The sequence below is a fragment of the Acanthochromis polyacanthus genome, chromosome 9, assembly GCF_021347895.1.
Source record: "Acanthochromis polyacanthus isolate Apoly-LR-REF ecotype Palm Island chromosome 9, KAUST_Apoly_ChrSc, whole genome shotgun sequence".
NCBI lineage: Eukaryota > Metazoa > Chordata > Actinopteri > Pomacentridae > Acanthochromis > Acanthochromis polyacanthus.
This window is the reverse complement of record NC_067121.1, coordinates 24,957,441-24,979,450: the sequence shown is the minus strand read 5'-3', so window position 1 is coordinate 24,979,450 and position 22,010 is coordinate 24,957,441. Positions and strand designations below refer to the sequence as shown.

The following is a 22,010-nucleotide window of genomic DNA, read 5'->3' as shown; positions in this document are numbered from 1 at the left end:
GACTCCGCAAAACATTCAGCTGCTTGGCAGCACACAAGGGGCTGGCGGGCACCAAAAGAAACGAATTGTAGCTTTGCAAAATGAGGACTGTAGCCCAATGAATGAGCTCATTTTCTGCCCTCTCCCACCACCTCATCTGCACTGGCACAAAGCAGAGCTGTGATGTATACTCCAACACAGCAAAAATTATCACCAATCACTCTGTAATATTCATAAATTCATCGAATAGAGCATATAAAACCAGGAGGAGGAATAAATAATTACGACTGCTCTCCAATTATGATAGAAATGTAAATGTCTTTTCGGCGCATAAGTTGTCTCTGCATTTTCGGGAGTGTGATCTTACTTAAGGATGCAGAGCTGCAGAGCTCATAAAACTTGGATGGATGGAGAATATCCAGCTCATTTCTCATATCAGGAGAACAGCAGCTGACAAAAATAGCCAGGTGGCACCACTGGCTTAGCAGATTTAAGAAACATTAAAACAAAGCCTCTTGTTAAACGTCGCCTGTATATTAGAGTGATTCAGTTTGCACTTTCAAAGTCAAGCACGCACGCTTTAACACCTGCAACAAACCCCAGCTGAACTCCGTGTCACAAAGCTCACCAGGATCAAAGATTTGCACTCCTCCTCCTAAAAGGTAATAAAACCCCTCACAAACACCAATGGCTGCACACGCCCAGCCACACACAAACTTAAATTTATACATGCACACACTTTTTTCTTTTTTTGGCTCCCGTCCTCATATCAAACACCCCCCTTGGGCAGACTGACAAAATGGAACTGCTCGGGTGGAATGATTTACCTGTTGAACATGATGATACGGTTTTGAGAGCTACCATTTTTCACTGGGGGCTGACACCATCGCCCAAAGAGTCATAAAGAGACAGGGCACCATCCAGATAGCAAGCATAGCTCATTTCAATGACTCCATCCAGCTGCACTTTACAATGTTTTTTCTAACATTGTTGGGATAGAAAGCATGTCGTAAATACTTTTGTAATGCTGGCTGAACACCGCCAGATCAGACAAGAATATATAATAGTATCACCCCATATTCTGTATTTAATGAAGCTTTTCTCTAAATGTCTATAGCTTAACTGTAACTTCTTCTGATTGCATAACCGTCAGAGAAAGCACAAGGCTATCACTTTTATCAACATTATCGCAGATGTCAAGACAGACTCGACCTCTTACAGATTTATGAAATTATTTTCCTTTGACGTATTTCGCAAATCTTGCAAGACACTTGAAGGCTCCTTTAAGACTCAATAATTCCATAATTTCCATTAAGCAGGCAACTATTATTAATCAAAAATGATGCTGCCACCACCTGGATTTGCATGTAGGCACTGCAGAAAGAAATACATTAACTAGTATGTGTTCTTGAAGCTGACACTTTGCTAAAAGATTGTCCAAGTTTGCAGTTTAAGGAATTTCCTAAGCAAATTATTTTAAATGTGTACACCCTAAGCATATTTAAAAGTGTACAATTTGATAAAAATCTGTTCATTTGTTGTAAGATTTTGGAACAGCAGTGAAAACAGGTTGACATTTTGTTTGTTTATGCTGAGGTAGAGCTAATTTGTGTTGTAAAAATGAACATATTTGCATAGTGTTGTTTAATCAGGCCGAAAACAGAAGCAATGAAAAAAATTCATGCTTCAATTACATTTCGAAACTACACACATAAGGAATCACAGGAAGCCCCAATCACTTTGAGCTCATTATGCCCAAATTCTGTTTTCTTTGCAATGTGGTATGTAGATGAGTGTCCACACTGACACACATTTCAAAAGTTTTGCAGCTTTTATTCCGATCTAACAACTGATACGGAACCGAAGTGTAAACTAAGATGTTAGCAATGGGCACTCGCTCAAGTTTACATCGAAAACGTGAAGCGCTTGAAGTTTGTCTGAAAAGTTTCTGTATCCTGCAGCTTGACTTGAAGTTATCCATCAGCACCAGGCTGATTTCTAACTGCAGGCTTGGTCACTGAACTGTACTCAACTTTCCTCTATCTCATGGTGCCACAACCTTTCCACTTAACCCTCCTGTTGCGATTCGGTTTATGACCACTGGGCAACCTAAACTATCTCTGCTTTGACCCTGCAGTAACAGCATCAGTAGGTGGTGGAGTTTTTTTCTTTTTCCCAGCTCAAGTCCCAGAGAGAAGACAGAGACAGAGAGAGAGAGAGAGAGAGAGAGAGAGTGGAGATCTGGGCACACTGTTGGTGTCACAGAGTTGAGCTTTAGGAAACGGCCAGTTGGATCTGCCGAGACGACTTGGCAGTGTCCGGTTTGTTACATGATTTGGCCGATATTTCTGGATCAGAGCCTCATTTAAATTTGTGTGTGTGTGTGTGTGTGTGTGTGTGTGTGTGTGTGTGTGTGTGTGTGTGTGTGTGTGTGTGTGTGTGTGTGTGTGTGTGTGTGTGTGTGTGTGTGTGTGTTATTTTTTAAATCCATTTCCTCGCCTGGAGTCAAGTTTTGAGACTGGTTTACGGTTATTTCATGGATGCTTGAGATGAGCTGCCCTTTCTGGATGTCTGGATACTGTGGACAAATGTGAGCATTTAAGAAACATATAACATGACGCACAGGAATGGCACACAGTCTACATAATCGTCTTTAACAATCATGTTTTACCAACATTTGCATTTAAATTTGATTTAGAAAGTTATGATAATCCTGCTACACACAGCTGTTAAATAGAATGCCTTTCAGCAGATGATCTCAAGTCTCTTATGCTACTGTTTACATGAGCGCATAAAAAGAGCAGAATGGTGGTGCACTAATTAACCTGTAACCTCACAACAAGAAGGTGTGGAGTCAGTGATCGGCGGTTTGGAGTTTATACGTTCTCCCTGTGTGTGCGTGTGTTTCTTTCAGGGTGCCTCCTATAATCTGAAGCCATGCATGTAAGGTTAAGGGGTGATTCTTAATTAGCCTTAAGTCTGAGTGTGCGCGGCTGTCTGTTTCTGTGTCCCTGTAATTAACTGGTAACTAGTCCAGGGTGCATCCTGCCACTCAGTCAGTGTCTGCTGGGAAAAACTCAAGCTCCCCAAAAACCCTCAACAGTATTAGGTATATATATATATATGTTTGTGATCAAATAGCCTGTTTCAAGTGAAATGTTATTCATAGGTGGTTATTGTACAAGTTAAACTTCTAACCATTGCAGTAGGTGCTCTAATAAGGTGTCAAGACAGAATGTGAGGCAAAGCGATGGTGCAGTCAACAGAAACACCAATGCAGAAATGCAGTGCAATTTCTTATAAACAAAATTTTAAAGCACTTTAAACTGAGGATTCGAGTCTATCCTTGTTTGTTAATCTATTTTTTTTTAAAAAGAAGGAAGAACGATGTCCCCACATTTTAAGCTAGCTCCCAGGTCATACTTGTACAGTCAGAAGCAGCCTGTAGCACACGTGACATAGGCAGTTTCTGAGGGAGCAAGATGTCATGGGGTACAAGTTTTTTTCATCATGGGTACAGTACCAAGATAAACAGCCTTGTGTTTACAATGACTAACATACTACACCCCTGAACTGTCAGTCACAAGTTGACAGCATGACGGAACAAACACTGCATGTAATGTCACTTTTTAAATCATTCCAAGCATCTTTTACGTCATTGTATTTTGCAAAATACATTCACACAAATAAAGTGCATGTGTGATAGAATGATTTTACCGCCGACCAACGCCTGACTGCTGCTCCCGCTCAGCAGCTTGGTAGTCTGCTGAAATTGCAGGAGAGGCCAGTTCAAATGAAAGCACAGAGTTTCAGGTCAGTAATGCTGCTGAAATAAGAGATAATTTGGTTTTATCTTTTTAACAACAGAAATGCTAATAAACCCGCATCATACTCAAATTCACTGATCACCACATTTCGTGCTTTAACAGTGTTTGCAGGGCTAAACAGCGGTGCTTCAGCATACCCTGCTGGTACCATCACCTGTCACATGACTTGACTAGTTTGTCAAGGAAATTTTCAGTTTGTTTGTCCCCCCTCCAAAACTCTACAGCAGATTTTTTTTTAGCATCAGTTGCCCCTGCTTACTGTACCTCTACTTTAAATTTGCAGGAAAGCCACAACAGCATCCTGCTCGAGCAGCAGCAGCAGCTTGGGAGAGAGCACTCGCATGCATGTATGTGTGAGCACCACAAAATGGTTATGACAAATGACCACACCGACACTCTCTCACACGCACACAGCAACACACAATTTTCAACCTCCAGCGCCCTTCATCTGGGCTCTGACACCTGTTCCCATGGCAACACTATCAATAGGGTACTGACCAGGGTCAGAAAGGCTCTCTCTCTCTCTCTTTGCTTTTTGAACAGGTCCTGACATTTGGAGCTGTGTCTCGCTGTGTACCTGTTCATCTCCTGATGGTATATTTTCTCCTTCTATTGATTTCCCTTGGTGTGTTTCTTGTCCTATCAGATATGTGTCAAATCTGTGCACGCAAAAAACCAAAAAAAAAAACACGCAAAGTAGCATATATTTGGACATTAATTTATTGCAATGCACTTATTGTCACCCTATTGATCCAGAGCTGAAAATATGTTAAGATGATAAATACATTGTATGGTACACAACTGAAATGAGGATAATTCTGAAACAAGCACGTCGCTTTTATTTATTTTTTTTTTGCATTTTCCACAATAAGTCAACCTCAGTGTTCAAAAGAGCATTTATCTCCATAGTCACCATACATTGGAATAAGCAATTTTCTAATGGTAATAATTTATATCTCCATAGCATGAATTCACAAAATGTCAACTAAGCCAGAGTAATGAATTAAGAGAAACATTCAGGCATTTATTCAACTGGAACTCGACTTATTGAAATGAGTTTAGCATGGATTAGCAGAGATGGGCATAATTATGAAATGAATGCAACTGCATAATGGGCTTTTTGGACAATGCATCGCTCCTCGACTACAGTCCTTTAATTAAGGAACTATGAGACAAGAATTGGATGCTCTGCTCCCTTTTCTATATGATTGTGTTGTTACGGTTTCATTGAAAATTTTCAATTAATATTATAATTACAAGTTAGATATTTTTAGAGCACGTGGAGTTTTCCAAATGACTGTGTCCATTGCAAACTAATGAGGAGTCACATTGGTCTGTGTTTTGAAAAAGACTACATGAACTTTCATGTCACGGTAAAATGCAGATGGATAAAACTGTTGTTGGGACTGTTTGCTGCGACGACAGAGGGTAAATCAATCTCCATCCACCAATGACAATCATGACAGGAGAGCCAGCGCCACCTCCTGTGATATGCAAAGTGTGTGTTATAAATCTGGAGTTGGTTAGGGATGTGTCAATAATGGTGTCACTTTTTCTCATCAAGGAGATGGTGTTCTGGCCTTAGCTAACCTGGTTTAATCCCACTCCCATCAGTGTACTGCTGAGTTGATCTGAGTCGCACACTTTGGTGGAGAGAATGCCAATGGCTGTCAGACACCCACCTGCCCACGTCTCTGCCTGGGGAAGTGCTGCCAGGCCAAACTCCACTGATTAGGTTATTTCTGAATCTGACTGTCTCTCCACTTCCTCACGTTTTTAGTTTTTGAAGAGGAATCAGAGGAGGGTAGCTCCAGTACAAAGAAGCCCATGAGAAAAAGCTTTCTCCGAGCCCTTTTCTGTTCTCTAACTGATTAAATATGTTCTTTCGAATAAGGACCTACTAAAAAGCTCAATAGGAACAAAAGGGCTTTGAACATACTCAGTCCATTTCTGAAAGGCAACCAGAGATCTCAGACAACACACCCAACAATCTGTAAAGACAACCCTCTGCATTCTTTTCATCACAGTTCTTGAAATACTCCTTATATATTTGTATGAAAGTTCCATTTTCTCAATGTCACAACAAATCCTTTCATTGACAGCAGTAATTGCTCTTTGTAAATTATCCCAAGAACTTGGCTTTGAATAGTATTCAATGACAAATAAACAAATGAATATCTGGCTACTGAATAATTATAAATCCTTGGCTTATAGGATTCTGTAATGTGGAATAATCACATTTATTCTAATAAAGGAAAAGAGGGCAGAATGCCCTTTTTCGGATGTGTGCTTGTTTTTTGTTGCAGATTGGCCATACAAAATACTGAGTCTACACTTAAATCTAATTTACATAACTAACATTCATTTATTAAACAATCATCTTGTTAATCAGTGTGTCTTTCTATGTTGATTGAAATGCAACTTTAAAACCTTTTCAGTCATTTATTGGGGGAAAAAAATGCCATACATTTATCAACTTTTCAACTGTGACAATGCAACAACATTACAAAGGACTCAAATACCAAGACAATTAAAAATGGAATCGATAATCTTTTCTTCTTTTTAATGCTCACTCTGTTAGTTAATAGTGACTTATTACAACACACAACCATGAGACTTCATTGGCTGCCTTGTGTTCATGATACACACCTACCAGGTTGTGATTCTGGGTGGACAGCTGAGCATCATCTTTGGTTGCAACAGAAGAAGTCCTCAGAGTCACAGAATCAGCTGAACAAAGTGTGGATTCTGCTTTGTTCTGTCTGGCTCTACCTGTCTGGAAGAAGAAGATGGAGAAGATGGACAAGTACACTGACTGCTGTGTTCCATCTGCGCAAGTACGTATTTAGCTGAAGCAGTCCAGAGCAGTTTGGAATAACGATTAGACAAACATAATGGCTCTCAGACCATTGCTGGTTGTTTTTCGGGGAAATTATTTGGCCAATTTTTCTCATTTTATTTTGCTAATTTAACGGTCTGCCTCAGAGAGAATTCAACTCAGTCAATAATTAACCTGTAAAGAACGATTCAAAGCTGTGCTGAACTGGCAGTCGGAGTAGGGACACATTATGCATAGATTTGTGTTTTTCACAAAAGAAGGCAACCAATGATAACTACGCCCATTTTAGTGGTCGCTGTCTAATCAGTCGGTGCAGAAAAAGCATCAAATCATAAATCATGTTTAAGAACTACAACGAAACCGTGTGTATGGCCGAGCACTCTGACCAACCTATGCTATCCTCACTTCCTTATACGTTTACAGCAGCGTTACTCATTGCATAGTTCGCAAGGCTCAAACTTTAATTGCTGGTTCGAATAGCAGCTAATAATTTCCTTCTCCAACTTCTTGGTTGTCAGATTTGGCCACCGTCTGGAGCAAACTACTGGTAATAGAGCTGCTGGACAAGTAAATAAACAATGCTTTCTAGGATAATTTAGGGTGATTAAAAAAATATGGTCTATATTTGTTCAATGCACTATGCTACAAGCTACATTATTAAAGAGTAGTGCATTGGACAAACACATTTCACATATTATTTGAGCTTTAAATTTAAGTCAAACTGCTAATGTGCTGGAAACTGTCATGATTGTGACAACACTAAATTCTTGCACTGACAGCACTATAGTTTAGCCACTGCAGCATCCCAGAAGGACAAACATAAAGTTGGCTGACAAATAAGAAAACATAACCTGATTTAGGATTCAGAGCATATAGCAATCAAAAATCAGTAGCAATACACCAGAGAGGGGCGGAGTGGACAGACAGCAGATGTTCCGTGTTACAAAAAATAAAAAGAAAGCTATGAGTTACACACATCGAACACGGGATTTTTTTTTTTGTTGAAATAATAAACCGCTCTGGTTTGAAGCAGTATTTGGCTTGAAGCATCATTTCAAAACCATGTCTCCAAAATTTAATGAAATCTGAGAGTGAATTCCAAATCCAACATGAATAAACTCAAGGAAATGCACGATTGCTTCTGTTCATCCCAGTATGAAGGCAAGTCTGTTTTAAAATAGCACATTTATTGGTCGCATTGCATGAGTCACTGTGTTGTTGTGCAATAACGAATTAGTAGGCAGAGATACTTAATGGTCAGTTTGGCTTTTGGGTGTTAGTCCCCTTGAACATATCACTCAACCTTATCATGTGCCTTGGATGTTAGGTTATGTTGATGCATCTCCACATTGTGCAGGAAAAGAAAATCTATTTAAATGGTGGATCAGCAACCAACTGAAAGCAAATCAGGATTTTATTTTTTCGCCATAATGCTTGGATTTTGTCAAAATATCAATCAGCAGATTAATAAATACTGGAAATAACTGTGTGCTGTAGCCATAGACATATTCAGGGGAAAAAAATTTATAGGACCTAATAGCTTGGTTCTCAAAGACCTTGAAGGCTTACACCAGCTTAGATTTTCCCCAAATTTGTATTCAGCTACATGCAGATTTGGGTTGGACTGGAAAGATGACTGAGAATTACTCAGATTAAGAAGTAAACATCACAGCAGACTTTATGGGGGCTTGAATAAAGCGCTTAATGAAAGACGAAGGCTAATTAATGATTCAGCATGCCTTGAAGCTTCTCAGTGGAACACCTAAGAAACCCGTCAACCCACTTCAGAGGGCTGCCATGTAATGCCATGCTATGTATCCGGCTCTGCAGTACGTTTTGATTATCTATCAGTGTGAAGACTCAGTTGTTTCAATGACATGACTATCCCGTCCCCTGATGTCTGCCAAATGAAAACAGAACAGTGTCATCCCCAGAGGAGCTTAATGATCCACAAACACACATACACGCATGCAAACACAGCGTGACACACACATGCGAACCCACACGGAGACAGCAGCTTATTGATCACTGTCAGATCCGTCTATGAACTGGAAACAAGCCTCTAAGCAACACAAAAATTAGGACACTGATGATTTGTTGGTTAGCACAGGCAGGAATGACACCCCCACACACACACACACCACACTGTCCCTCATTCTGGCACACTTACACACATTCAGAGAGATCGCCAATAGCCCCAAACACACACACAAATAAATGCAGACCCAGTAATTGACTGATATGGAACAGTGAACAAGGAGTTCTTGTCTGTTTTTGAATTATGTCTGGCGCTGGACAATTGTGGATGAGTCTCTGGCAAAAATAGAGTGTGGGTGTCTGGGAGAAGAAGACAGTGAACAAGGGAAAGAATCAAGCTCGGCAACTAGAAAAGACTCGGGCAGAGCGGGGCGAACTGTGTGAACTTTACAACTCCCGCCCCAGGTCTCCATTGTGCTGCACAAGAGCCGCATTGGTCAAACAAAGCCATAAAATATGAACACACAAGCACTGAATGAAGCGATTGGTCTCAGCCAAAGTGGAACCAAACAACTTCAGTTGTCAGGACGAGGCGTCTCGAGTTTTTGGACGGCAGTTGGATATGCCCGCCTGTCTGTCTGGGCAGAGAAGTAATTGTGACACACAGTGTGAAGGAAGGCGCCAGACAAGTGGAGAGAGGCACAGGAAGACAAGGAGTTAAAGATTCAGTGAGAAAAGAGGGTGTGAGAAAAAGAACAAGGACAGATGCTGTCTGTGCGACTAACACTGGGATAACTAGCAGCCAAATGGCAGACAAGAACAAGCAAATTAGTGTTCACGGTCACCAGTATTAACAGGTCGCTTCAGGTTTGCGTATTAGCAGAGTGGGATTGAAACAAAACATGAAGCAATTATCAAATTTTTTCTGGCAAGACTGAGCTGCAAATAATTATTTTGGCATTTGTGGTATTTAACTTTGTTTCTTGAAATATTTTCAGCTTCTTGTCATTTCAGTATGCAGTCATTTGTTTCCATTGTGTTGTATGATGTGCCTGTTTCAATAGTTAGCATTTTTTTATCAACTCACATAAGACTTTTAATGCACTATCAATTTAATTTCCTCACCTCCATTGTAAAAACATGTCAGTCGATATTTATGTGATAACTACAATACAAATAGTGCATGCCAGGGACGTACTGATTAAGATTTTTTTGCCACCAACCTGAAGCGTGCCATTTAATATTTAGTATCTGCTTATAACGAGTCCAAATCTGATACCATTTTTCTAGAACACTGGGGTAGAGCTTCTGGCTGTTTAATGCTGTAACGCTGTAGCAAAGGAGGCGGGCAGTTCCATGTAGGCAAGCAGAGAGCATTTCGGGTTTAGCAGGTAAAGGAGCACCATGACAAAGTTTACACTTATGACCTTCAGCAAATGAATAAATCAAACCAGGAACCACAAGGATAGCATTTTATATCCCAGCAACATATGTAATGGTCATTTTTGTAGCCTATGTCACAAACACAGAAATATAAGTACAAGAAAAATATCCTCTGGGCTCAATTTGTATTATAAATTCATTGATTTATGAAAGACAGTGCTGCATTTATTAAGACAATTATTCACATTTACAATGTGTGTGTCAGCGGACATAAACAAAGGTAAACAAAGGACTGGGCTTACTTTCGTGCGGATACTGATGAGTGAAAAGTTGCCCTAATTGACCCAGATTGGGACATTCCAAGTGTGCACAGTGAAGGTTATGCTTATTACAGAAACATAAACAAGATGTTACCCAGAACTGAGAACTGATCACAGGATTATTCTACTAATGACATGGACACATCAGAGAAGACCGTTTGATGGGTCATTGCACCAAATCAGCAACAGTTCATGAAGTGTGTGAGAAAACACTTTCTACACTTTTAGCTGCTGTACACGGGAAAGGCTAAAGAGAAATACTGCTTGCTTTTGAGCTTACATACTTTGGAATACAAGTACACACTACAGCAGAGATATTGTGAATAGATTAAAAGTCAAGAGTGTTCAGGGTTGAGCTGTGCATTATGGAATTGCTCACTACATCACCAACGCATGGACGTTGAAAATTGAGAGCTGTGTGCATCTATGTTGCCAGGGAGATATACTGTTGATCATCTGAATTGATGAAAAAATAGGGCATACTGGTGTTTTGGATGTTCTAGAATAATGCCAGTAATGTTAGCTTAACCGTGTAGCTCAATGTTTCCAAAAGATTAAGGATGCACTAGGCACACTCCACAGCTGGCAATAAATACGAGAGTAGACTTACCTGAAGTAGTGAAGGCTATTGATGCAGCAAAGAGGTGCAATTTCTGCTCATGGATAATACGGTCTCCAAACACGGGAAAAGTGATGACAGATTATAGTGCTGAAACCTTAGCCAAACATTGCATGGCGACTTACAAATAATAATAATGATAAACATTATTATTATTGTAATGCATTTTATTTGTATAGCACTTTTCAAAATACTCAAAAACACTTTACATAGTTACAAAATCTGTAAACATTATGGGGTTGTCTTGCATCTATCCGGTGATTTTCAGTTTGATCAGCACCACTCTGCATGTTGAAACATCTGACCAGGCAGCTATACACTCCTTCAAAAACACAGTGCAATGGCAGTCAGAAACACGGTTCTAAAATTGGAGTTTGATGGTGTGACAGAATCAGTTCCCAGTGCATGTGCTAGATCCCTGTTCAAACATTTTCAGTGTAACCTGTAGAGTTTAAAAACCAAAAAACAAAGGCTGCATCTTAAAAAATGAGCGAGAGTCGCTGGCAGCAACAGTTGGCTCTGCTCAAGCTGGCCTAATCGATTTAAAATGATCCTCTACTGATTTATGTTGTAATACACACAGTTTAATGGTAAACTTAGAGTGATTAATGTTAATCTGAGGGGAGGCTGTCCAAAACAAGGACACAGTTGCTGACAAATGTGAGCCAAGAACTAAGAAAAAAGCCAAGCTTGAACAAGAATTTGAGCAAGTTTTTAGTCCAAAAAAAAAGTGAAAGGAAAGCAGGACACTACTCCACCGCAGCCCAAGAAGATGGGGATTCTTTTCTCACACCACATACTCTTACCATGGAGAACCCACTACAATGTTGAGCCTGAAACTAGCACAGATTTCCCTGTTGCCAAGCTATGCAAGACTGCTCGACTATCCCAGCAACCAGCACTGCAACAGACATAAAGCCACTCCAACCTTTTACCTCTAATGTGCCCCACAGTCCTGTCAGGTGAGCTCAAGCGCTCCTTCATAGATTATCACCATGTCTTCTTCTGAATATATTTTTAACTGTTCATAACTGGGTGTTATGTTAAAAAAATGGATTGATAGAAGCTGAAGTGTAAAATCATTTATTTGTACCTTTTAGTAGAGGTCTTACATGTCCAACTTCACACAACATATAAACTCTGAAATTATCTTTGACGACGGACTTGGTATGAATCACACCTTTGAACAGTTGTTGTGGCAAGAAAGTGCAAACAGCATATAAAAGATAAAGAATGGAAAAGGCATCTCTTTACCCAAGGCTGTCTTTTTACAATTTAAGTCCACCACACAGCAACTGGAGACACAAGGAGAAGAAAGGAGAAAGGGACAAAACAAGAAGAAAGTCATAAAAAAAAATCTTTGAATACCATGCCGACAAACATTCATGACATGCTTGTAAATTAATTCTGTTCATATTTGATTCAACAACCCACAATCCACCAGTTAAAGTAGGTTAAAGCAGCCCGTCTCACAATATGTGAAATTAATTCTAAACTCTCATTATGAACACTGAAGTCACTCTCAAGATCACTGTGAACATTTCGTTTGAATGGATGATATCTCTTTAAGTGCTCCATTTGACTCTATTGAATCAGCCAGAGCAAATCAAATCCACCTAAAGTGTCCCTAAAGAGAGAGTCAAACACAATACTCCCTGGCAGGTGATTTGTAGGAAGGAGGCTTTGCAACCATAAAAACAACAGGATGCACATACACACTCAGTCACACACATTCTTGTCTGCTAAGGCCTCCACACGCCAGTGGGTTTCAATACTCCGTTATTGCACCTTTGAGCGGTCGTATTGAAAATTACAGTCAGTTTGGGTAAAATCAGTGACCTTTGAATTAGTTTGGAGCGAACTAGCATGAAGGGCGAAACATGGTGACAAAAACTGCATTGTTCTCTGCTTTATCAATCTTCACCTGTCTGTGTAATGTATGATCCACCTCTAGAAAAATAAGTCTGACATACTAAGAACTGCATGGGAGACAAAAGCAAGAGCGCCCGAGTTAACAAAAGGTGAATGCAGAATATTCCATGTTCTGTTAATGTGTGATTTCACCCAATTTCAAGCATGACTGGCTCAATAAGATTCCTGCATCCCATTTAAACATTCCTCCAGAAATAACATTTATCCAATTTGTTTCATGGTTTCCCGCTTCCATGCACTCGTCTCACACATGCCTGTGGCAACCAGCTGGTGTAGTTTGGATTTCACGTGTAAAGCCAGACTCTGAAGTAAGGGAATATTTGGTCCACTTTAGAAAACGTATTCATGAGCTAATACAGCATGACACAGCTGGATATAACAGGACGTGATATTTGTGGAAGGCATGGATCTAAAGTTCTACAATTCTACTAACGTGCAATACGTCAGATGTGCGTAGCGTATGTATGTTGCACCCGTGCGACAGAGAACATTAGCATTCGGTGACACCTTCAGACTTCAGGTGGTCAGCAGGTAATGACCACAGTCATGTCTTTTTATCCCCTTTGGTGTGCTGTCCATTGCTTTGTAAGAATAGCACTTCACTGTGCCAGCCAAACACCTATTTATTCAGCATTTTTTTGGCATTACTTTCCTCTGAGTGACCACGGATGGTTCAGCTGGACGCAAAACCACTGCTGTTTCTAGGCACGGGGCCTATCTCAGCAGCAGCAGCACACAGCAAAACAGAAAATCCATCCAGCTAACAATAGCAACCCTCCCTATTCTGCTACATGCCCTGCACTGCTCGTGTCGCTAATTAGAAATGAACCAGGTAATTAACCACCTTGTCCCATTGTTTCAGATGGGATATTTCTCTCTCCCACCATGCAATGCTTTTGTTGTCAACTTACAATGACAGCATTTTTGTTTTTGTGCGCATCATTCACTCCAATTCAAATAACAAGCCACTCAAAAGAGTGGCGATGAGGCAAAAAGATGGTTTGCTGGATATGATAGTTCTCTGCCTTATCTCAGAATACAGCTCTCTCTTTTGACAGAACGACTTATCTTTAGTTGCTGCAGCATTTTCACTTAGTGCATAAGGAAACAAAAATGAAACCGTGGGATAAGACTAGATTATTTGTGACACAACTGGTCAATACCAAACCAGCCATGCCAAGACAGCAGGTGAAATTTGAAGTGAAATGTTTCTCAAAACTAAATATTTTAGCTCTTTTTGGTACGACAGAAAAGTCTTTCTGCAGAGGTTTAAATTTAGTGCAAAGGACTGATTTAAAATACCAAAAACAAGTATGCTTATCTGATGATATACACCAATGAAACATTGAATGTACCTTGACTCATAGTGGTAGCTATCATATGACAGAACCACAGAATACATCAGATGTAAAAATTGTTTCGTGGTTCACAGAACTTTCATAAAAGTTGGTGCTCACTGCCTAACATGTAAAAATGTGCTGCAGAAATACTTTTTTTTAGCATTGCTCACTACTCATTTCACCTACAATAAAGTACAGCCTAATGTTTTCATGAAAGAACTGTAGAGGAGTAGAAAAAAAATGTGTCTAATAGAAAGTCATGATCACAGCTCTTTGCCTGCATTTAATGTCAGAGATAAAGCCTGCAGTGATAATGAGGATAGTTTTAACGAGGGATGTTTCTGGATTTCCGTCGTGCGATCGGCTTTCTTTTTTATGCCTGAGGACAGTTTGGTCTCGCTTCACTCTCTAAAACACTTTGACACAATCTGACGATGCCCATTTAGAAGGAGTGGGGAAAATGACTATAACGGCACCAATAATGATTTTGCAGCAAAAGGAAAAGTATACCATTTTAAGACTTTAAATGTGATGCCATCAAGCAAAATAATTTAGGCTTCACATTTAAAAGTAAATAGCGAGTACACTGAGAGAGTCACTCAGTTACGGTTAATAGAAGAGTGCTGGGCGGCACGTTGACCGGGGATCAGAAGAGGTGAAACGATAAACAAAGTCCACGATGTAGAATGTGTGTTTTGGTTTTGGGGTTGCAGTTCAGTACACTTTCAGTACAGCAGACTAAATGAAAGAAAACTGCTAGAAAATGCCAGAAAATTGCAACCGTTGTTTGTTTTAAAATGTGTACATTAAATAATAAGAGTGGCTCATTAGCCATTATTCTTCTTGGCATATTGTCAATTAGAAAAAAAATATTTTAAAAATCTGTGGAGAGCACAGCTGCTGATGCAGCTAAAAATTCACGAAGAAGTGCTGCTTGCAATGGTTTGTACAGAGCAGGATAAACAGACTAAAATGCGTATGTGGAGGCATACACAGCAACTCTTTAACCACATGCTTAAATATATTATTTGCTACAAGCAACTGTGTTCACATAACCACAGCAATGTACATCCTTATAACATTAGTTAGTGACAATAATTCATATATTGAACAACAAAGCTCTAGCTCCCTGTACATCTCTGATGGTATTTCTGGCTGTGGATATGTGTGTGTGTGTGTATGTGGTCTATTTTTTCCACCAATCAATTCAGTATTCACACTCTCTTGTTAGATGTCCGTTCGTCTCCACTATCCCTTTCTCTCTGCCGTTTACCCTCACCCCAACCGGTCAGGGCAGATGGCTGCTTTTCCTGAGCCCAGAGGTCTTTTCTCTTAAAAAGGAGTCATTCCTCTCTACTGTCACTAAAATGTTTGCTCATAGTCCTTGGACTTCTACAGTTTTCAATGAATATTTGTGTAGGGTCTTAACTTTAGTTTAAAATGAATCAGGTTAATCTCCATAACTAATAATACTGTGGGGTCTTAGCCTTGACATTCAATTAAGCCAGATAAATGTGTAATTTATGTATTTGTAGCATTTAAACTACTGATTGAGATTTAGATATTGCTGGGTAAATTCGCATTACAAATAGTACTGTAGGGTGTTAACCTCTGTCTTCTTATCTACTGAGAAGCACTTTGGCTAAACGTCTGTGTTAAATGTATCATTTTAGTAAAGACGACTTGGTTTGACCTGGTCAAAAGGTGCTTTTAGTGTCCCAAACATTTGAGTAAAAGCAACTTTTGACCACAACACCAAATGATGATCAAAGTTCCCATGTTCACTCGCATTTAAATCAGACAGTCAAATCACTGACCTTTTCAGAGCTCTTTTTAAAAGCACAGAATAACAGCTTAGTAGGGTGTAAATTTTACAAATCAACTAACTTTATTGCAGAGAAGGTTGATGAAAATGCTGGGGAAAAACTAATGTTGAGCAATTTATTGTTATGCTTGTTATCAACGTTTACAGCAGTAATCATGAAATCATTTTTGGTGACAAAGCTAAGATACAGGACACATTTTTCCTTTCAGACTAGTTTTTGCTGCGTTGTGACTTGCCACAGTAGTTCATTTTTGCATGTATAACACAGATTTGTTTGAACAGTGTCAAGTAGCAATGATAAAATAAACTCTTAAGTTGTAATTGATAAAGTTGTGTTGACACTGTAAGATTTATGATCAAGTTTATTATTAGATTTAAAAAAAAATCAGCTTTGTGTTTGGTCCAAATTGTAACAAGCCAGTGAAACATTTTTCAATAAGCTGTTCTGATCTGTGTCCAACAAGCCTGATTAGAACAACGCTCTCTGCCAGTTTTGGACAGCTGAATAAAAAGCTCTGAAAACTGAATGTAAAGTGTCACAAAGAAAGAGAAAAAAGGGAGAAAATGTGCGGAAGTGTGAGGGACAGACAGACGGACAGGGAGAATGAGAAAAGAATAGTTCATTGTGTGTGCTCTCTCTGGGTGGACAGTCTTTTTAATGAGAAATATTAACATTGCCAGAGTCTTTCAGTCCTCTTAAAAAAAAATCATCATGCCCACACAAAAGAGTGCCCCTAAAATCCATTCAACCAATCAATGGCCTTTATAAGGAAGGCAGTGAACAGGGAAAATTTGCTCACAAACACTTCAGTGAAAACCACTGAAAGCCAAATAAATCATTTTACCTGAAACATACTTCAGTGCAACCTCATATCAGAGAGTGCGTGGCTCCTAAACATGAAAATCAACGGCATGGAAAAAAGCTCATTTGTTGTTTTTATTCTATTTATTCTGTTGTCCTTTTTTAAGGTTCAGTATAATGAATATGTGAGTTACTGAAATACAATAAAAAATTTGTAGGGAAGGAAGAGCCATTTATAGATCTTTTACTTTTAAAAAAAGTAACAATATCACTTTGTGGAAATACTAGTAAATATAACACAATCACAAAGGTAAGTAAGTAAAAGCAAAGTTGTGCAAAATTCATGCAAACTGGGAAAGTGGCTATTGCTAGTGTTATATAGTGACATATTATTTTATTGAATTAATATTACTAACACTTAACTACTTAAGTTAGAGCAGATTTTGACTTCATATGCTGTTTGGGCAGTTTCATCTATAAAAAAATCCTTGCGATTGTGTAATCCAATCGAGCAGAGTGAAAACAACCCAATACTAACTTCCTGAGATGAGTCAGATAACAGCTGATCCAGGTTTATAATGTTTTTTTTTTGTGTGTCACTACTGTTTCTGGATGACTGCCAACTCATTTTGCAAATCATAAAAATCCCCCGTGCATAACACTGTGTGATTTATTAAAGTGAGTTCCACATGGATACCTAATTGCACTGGGAAAGAAAAAGTGGTTCCAATGCATTATACCTCATAAATTGATAAGGCAAGCAAGAAGGGTATCACATCCAATGCTGTGCTCATATACCTGTACCCACAAAACAGAGAATTTACCATTCACAGCTGGGAGTTTTAAATTTCCTGCTGACAAATTAACACCCGGAGCTAATCGCCATCTATACTGTTAGTTGGCATCAGAAAACCTTGTTAAATTGGTTATAATTTTCATTTCCATAGCTCGGTAACAGCCAGCTAGCAGACATACCCCTTGTAAAATAGTTTTAAACTGGCAAGGGTGATTAGCATTTTATAAAATAACATTAGCAACTGATTGTTTGTAGGGGTTCACATTACCATTGGCCTGCAGTTATCAAAAAATTATCAGATGAACATTGCACCAACCTTTCAGACATAGATAAAGTCATCTGATGTCACCTAAAATATTAAGGTCATAATTATATTCACATTGGAAATCAAACAAATTTTACTTGCATCAGGTCATTTAGCTAAGATTCACTTCACAGAACAAGCCACTGGGATTTCCCACAATGACGCGCCCTTATTTCCACTCTTTACCTGAACTGGTTGATTTCTTTCCACCACATTTATAAACTAAATGCTTCACTTGCAGATCATGTATTGCACAATTTCTCTCCATACTATACATACAGACTAGTATTTTGTTTATGCCTATGTTTGACAGTTCAGTGCAGCAGCAGAACTCTTATTCTCAAATGCTAATTATTTAATTTTTAAGGAAAAGAAAATTAGGTAAATAGAAAGATACTGAAAAGCTAAAGATGGCTGGATACACATCAAAACTAACGACTCAACATAAGTGTTCCTTTACAGTAGTCCTCTTTAAATAAAATAGATCCATGATATTCAGAGAGTTCAACTATATGGTCAAATTCTGTTAGTTCTCGGAAATATTGTGAAAAGCTTTCCTGACATTTTCTTGAGATCTCTGGCATGTCTTTGAGATCTGATCTACATCTACATGGATGCGACACTCGACAGAGCGTGTGTCAGTTGTAACCCTCAAGGTTAAAACTCTGGCAGCACTCTAAAGACTTTGAGAGCCAAAGTATCTGCAAAATTGAACATGAGTATCAGAAAGTTATTATCACTCATCACAACTGTGAATGAGAATACCCCTTTTCTAATCCTAAATCAGCTTATGAAAGAAATCCACATTTCTATCCAGCTTTATCTTCCCTTTAAGCAAAATCATAAAATATTACAAAACAAATGTACGTACATTATTTCAGTATGTCACTTCCTGATTTCATAAACTTGCTCTCGCTTTTGTAAATGCAACTCATTTAGACCTGTTAGATGAGTGAGCTCAGATATAGTAACAAAAACATGTGGCATTAAAACAGTACATCACCTACAAGAATGGACACAATAGAAGTTCAGTATGAAAAATCATTTCAGCTTACTAAACTTTTCCTTTTGAACACAACTTGATTTATTTTTTTTTAATATAGTCAGAATAGGATGGTAAAATATCCTCTGAAAGAAGATTTACCCCCTTGTGACTTTTTGGTAACATGAGTTACGTTAAGAACAAGTCAATTAGATTAGCTGAAGCGCAGAAAGAAAAAAGCTCTCCAAGAAAAATTTAGGACAAAATTGCATGAGTTGAACGACAGAGGAAAATCAGATGACTTTCAATTTTAAGCAAAAAGAAAAAAAACAAATGTTAACACAAGCAACCACTCTGACTGACTGACTGACATTCTACCTCTTGATGATTAACCATTTATCAGTAACATGAGGCACTTTTCAAGGCTTGGCTTACTCAGCTGAAATTCAGCTGCAAATTTATAATTAACGATGATCCATGTCAGTGGACGGAGGGTTTTTAAAAACTCCTAGTAACACTACTGTGAAACTGCTCAAGTTTGGATGGTGGCTCTCTGCAGGAATGTTCTGTGCTTGCAACCTCATGGGACCACACTTCTGGATAGTTGCAGCGCCCAAAATTCTCTCAACTGAAGCAACACACTTGCCAAGTATGAGGATCCACGGGCACCTTAAGTATTCTCTCTCCCTGACTATAAATTCCTTATGTATAGTTTTAATTTAATGATGTCCACGATGAAACATGGCACTCTGCTCTACATTTTCCAACACTATATAGGTTTACTAGCCTAGCCACGCTAGACAACCCACGGCAACGAATTTAATTCTCTGCCAGGGTGGGTCTAGTTACCCTCCATAAGGCTCGAGGTTGGATGCTCCTAAAACTGGCCGGACAAATCACCATGAAGTGTAGAGTCAGAAGGCGGGCGTAACGAAGTGACGACAGAGGCGCGATGATTCTGACAGAAACAACTGGAAACAACTAGCCTAGCCGCGCTAGACAACACACGGCAACGAATTTAATTCTCTGCCAGGGTCGACAACAAAAACGACAACAGTCGTTGAGCTCCATTAGCACCGACTCTGAATAATCTTTCTGTTAACATGTCTGTAATATACTTGAGCTTCACCCATTGACTGTATAAATAAGGCTTCACCGAACTACCACATCCTCTGATTTGCGGCGCTCTAGGAGCCTATTCGTTGCGCTGATTGGTTATATACCTACCCAAGTGCTGCAGAGTCATTTGATAGACAACCTTTTAGCCCGCCTCCCTCCCTTTCGAGCCTGCCTAGACCCTTGTGTCTTCAGAGCATGGGTCTAGCGCGGCTAGGCTATAGGTTTACATCAACGCTCTCAGTTTCAAATATCTTAAATTTTGCTTCTGAGACATCCTGTTTTTCTCCATCAGATCTAAAATTACAAATACCCATGAGTGTCAGCTGCTGCTGAAATGAAGAAGACTTTGGAGGAACAACTCAGAAGCGTATCAAATTCAAAATGTTTGCTGCTGAATTTCAGAACAAAACCTACCCAACCTTTGCTTACGCACAGAAAATAATAGTAATATAAGCTTTCAACCTTTGCTTATGCACAGAAAATAATAGTAATATAAGCTATGGCTGAGCCACATGTATTCATTTTCCTAAAATCGATTTTACTCAGGTTCTGTTCGGGGAAACAAACACTTTTTCAAACTGTGGTTACTCTGGTAGGCAGGCTGTGGTAACTACAGTACCTGAAAAGCAAAAGTGCTGAAATCAAAAATATAAAAGCTTCCTGCTTTTACTGCTTTCTGGTGTGTGTCAGTAATGTGTTGTGTGTACCCTGCCTGCCCACACAGATATGGAAAAAAAAACAACACTGGCAGATACAGAAAGTCTCCCACACAAGCATATATTTGCATTACTAAATTCACAAGAACTAATTTTATCACTACATTTATTAACTAACCCCTCACCTTGTTCTCAGTAGTGTAAGTACTTGTCATTAATACGCACTGAAACGTGGAAATAAACCTGAGGTCTTACTTTGATTAGTCCATTTTGTGCACACACAAGTGTTCGAAATTATCCAAGCAGAATTGTTAGTTTCAAATTCTAACACCGCATTACACTCACACACTATCATAATCTGGGGCACGCATTCTCATGCCCTTCGATTGCTCTGTCAATTACACAGAGGAAGTTAGAGAGGAAGAAAATGAAGGGAGTCAACAATGCATGGAACATCGATGTGTCCAACCACCACTGTCTGTTTAAGTGGAATTGACTTATGCTCATTTCCCAAATTACGCATATCTGACTGGCCCACCGCTGCAGGGGCTACAGGAAGCACAGGGACGCAGAGAGAGCCTCTCTCGCACACACACTCTCCATTTCTCCATTTCTCTGCAGGGAATCAATGATGTCTGCTTAATTATTGGGTGAATTTAATCAGCGGCACAGCAGTACATACTGCCTTGTGACCCAGTCGCTGTCAGGAAGTCATTTGGATTCTAACAGTTAAGTGTTCAAATACCACCACGATAATTAAGGGTACAACAATTTAATTGTTGCAGAGGTGTTGAGGTAACAGAAAAACTACCTCTGGATTGTTGTACTCAGCTACTCATGTACAGGTATTTGACAGCTACTTGGACGCCTTAGCTGTTACTGTGAGAAAATAAACAAAGGCCACAAAATCCTGTGACCCAGACGCCAGTGTACTGATTAATGACACATGCTGTCTGGATTAGAGTCTCAAAAAGAGTTAATTAACAGACCTAGCCTACTGATCTGTGTACTAGTTTCAGGAGCAAGATAAACTGTTGAGATTATTAGACAACTCTTGCTGTGTTTCGCTCATTTTATCCTTTCTTGGCCTCTTAACAGATTTGAATTTATGTGCTTTCATTTTTATGGCGTCTAATGTATGTGCCAATAAGTTATCATCAGTCGTAAATAGCAGTTCTTCCTGTTATTTTAAAACTCATTTAGTAGGAAAACCCTACCAATGTTACTGAACAGGCCTCATATTCTTAAGATGAAAAAAACTTGTCTAGCACTTTCATCATGTCAGCTAACTCAAACTGCATGCAGATATC

The 22,010-nt window shown here is 39.2% G+C and overlaps 1 protein-coding gene across 8 annotated transcripts in view; it reads right to left on the bottom strand.

The window, feature by feature from the left end:
* tnr (tenascin R (restrictin, janusin)) overlaps positions 1-22,010 on the bottom strand; it is a 181,506-nt gene that overhangs the window by 147,012 nt on the left and 12,484 nt on the right. The gene's annotated exons all lie outside the window — the stretch shown is intronic.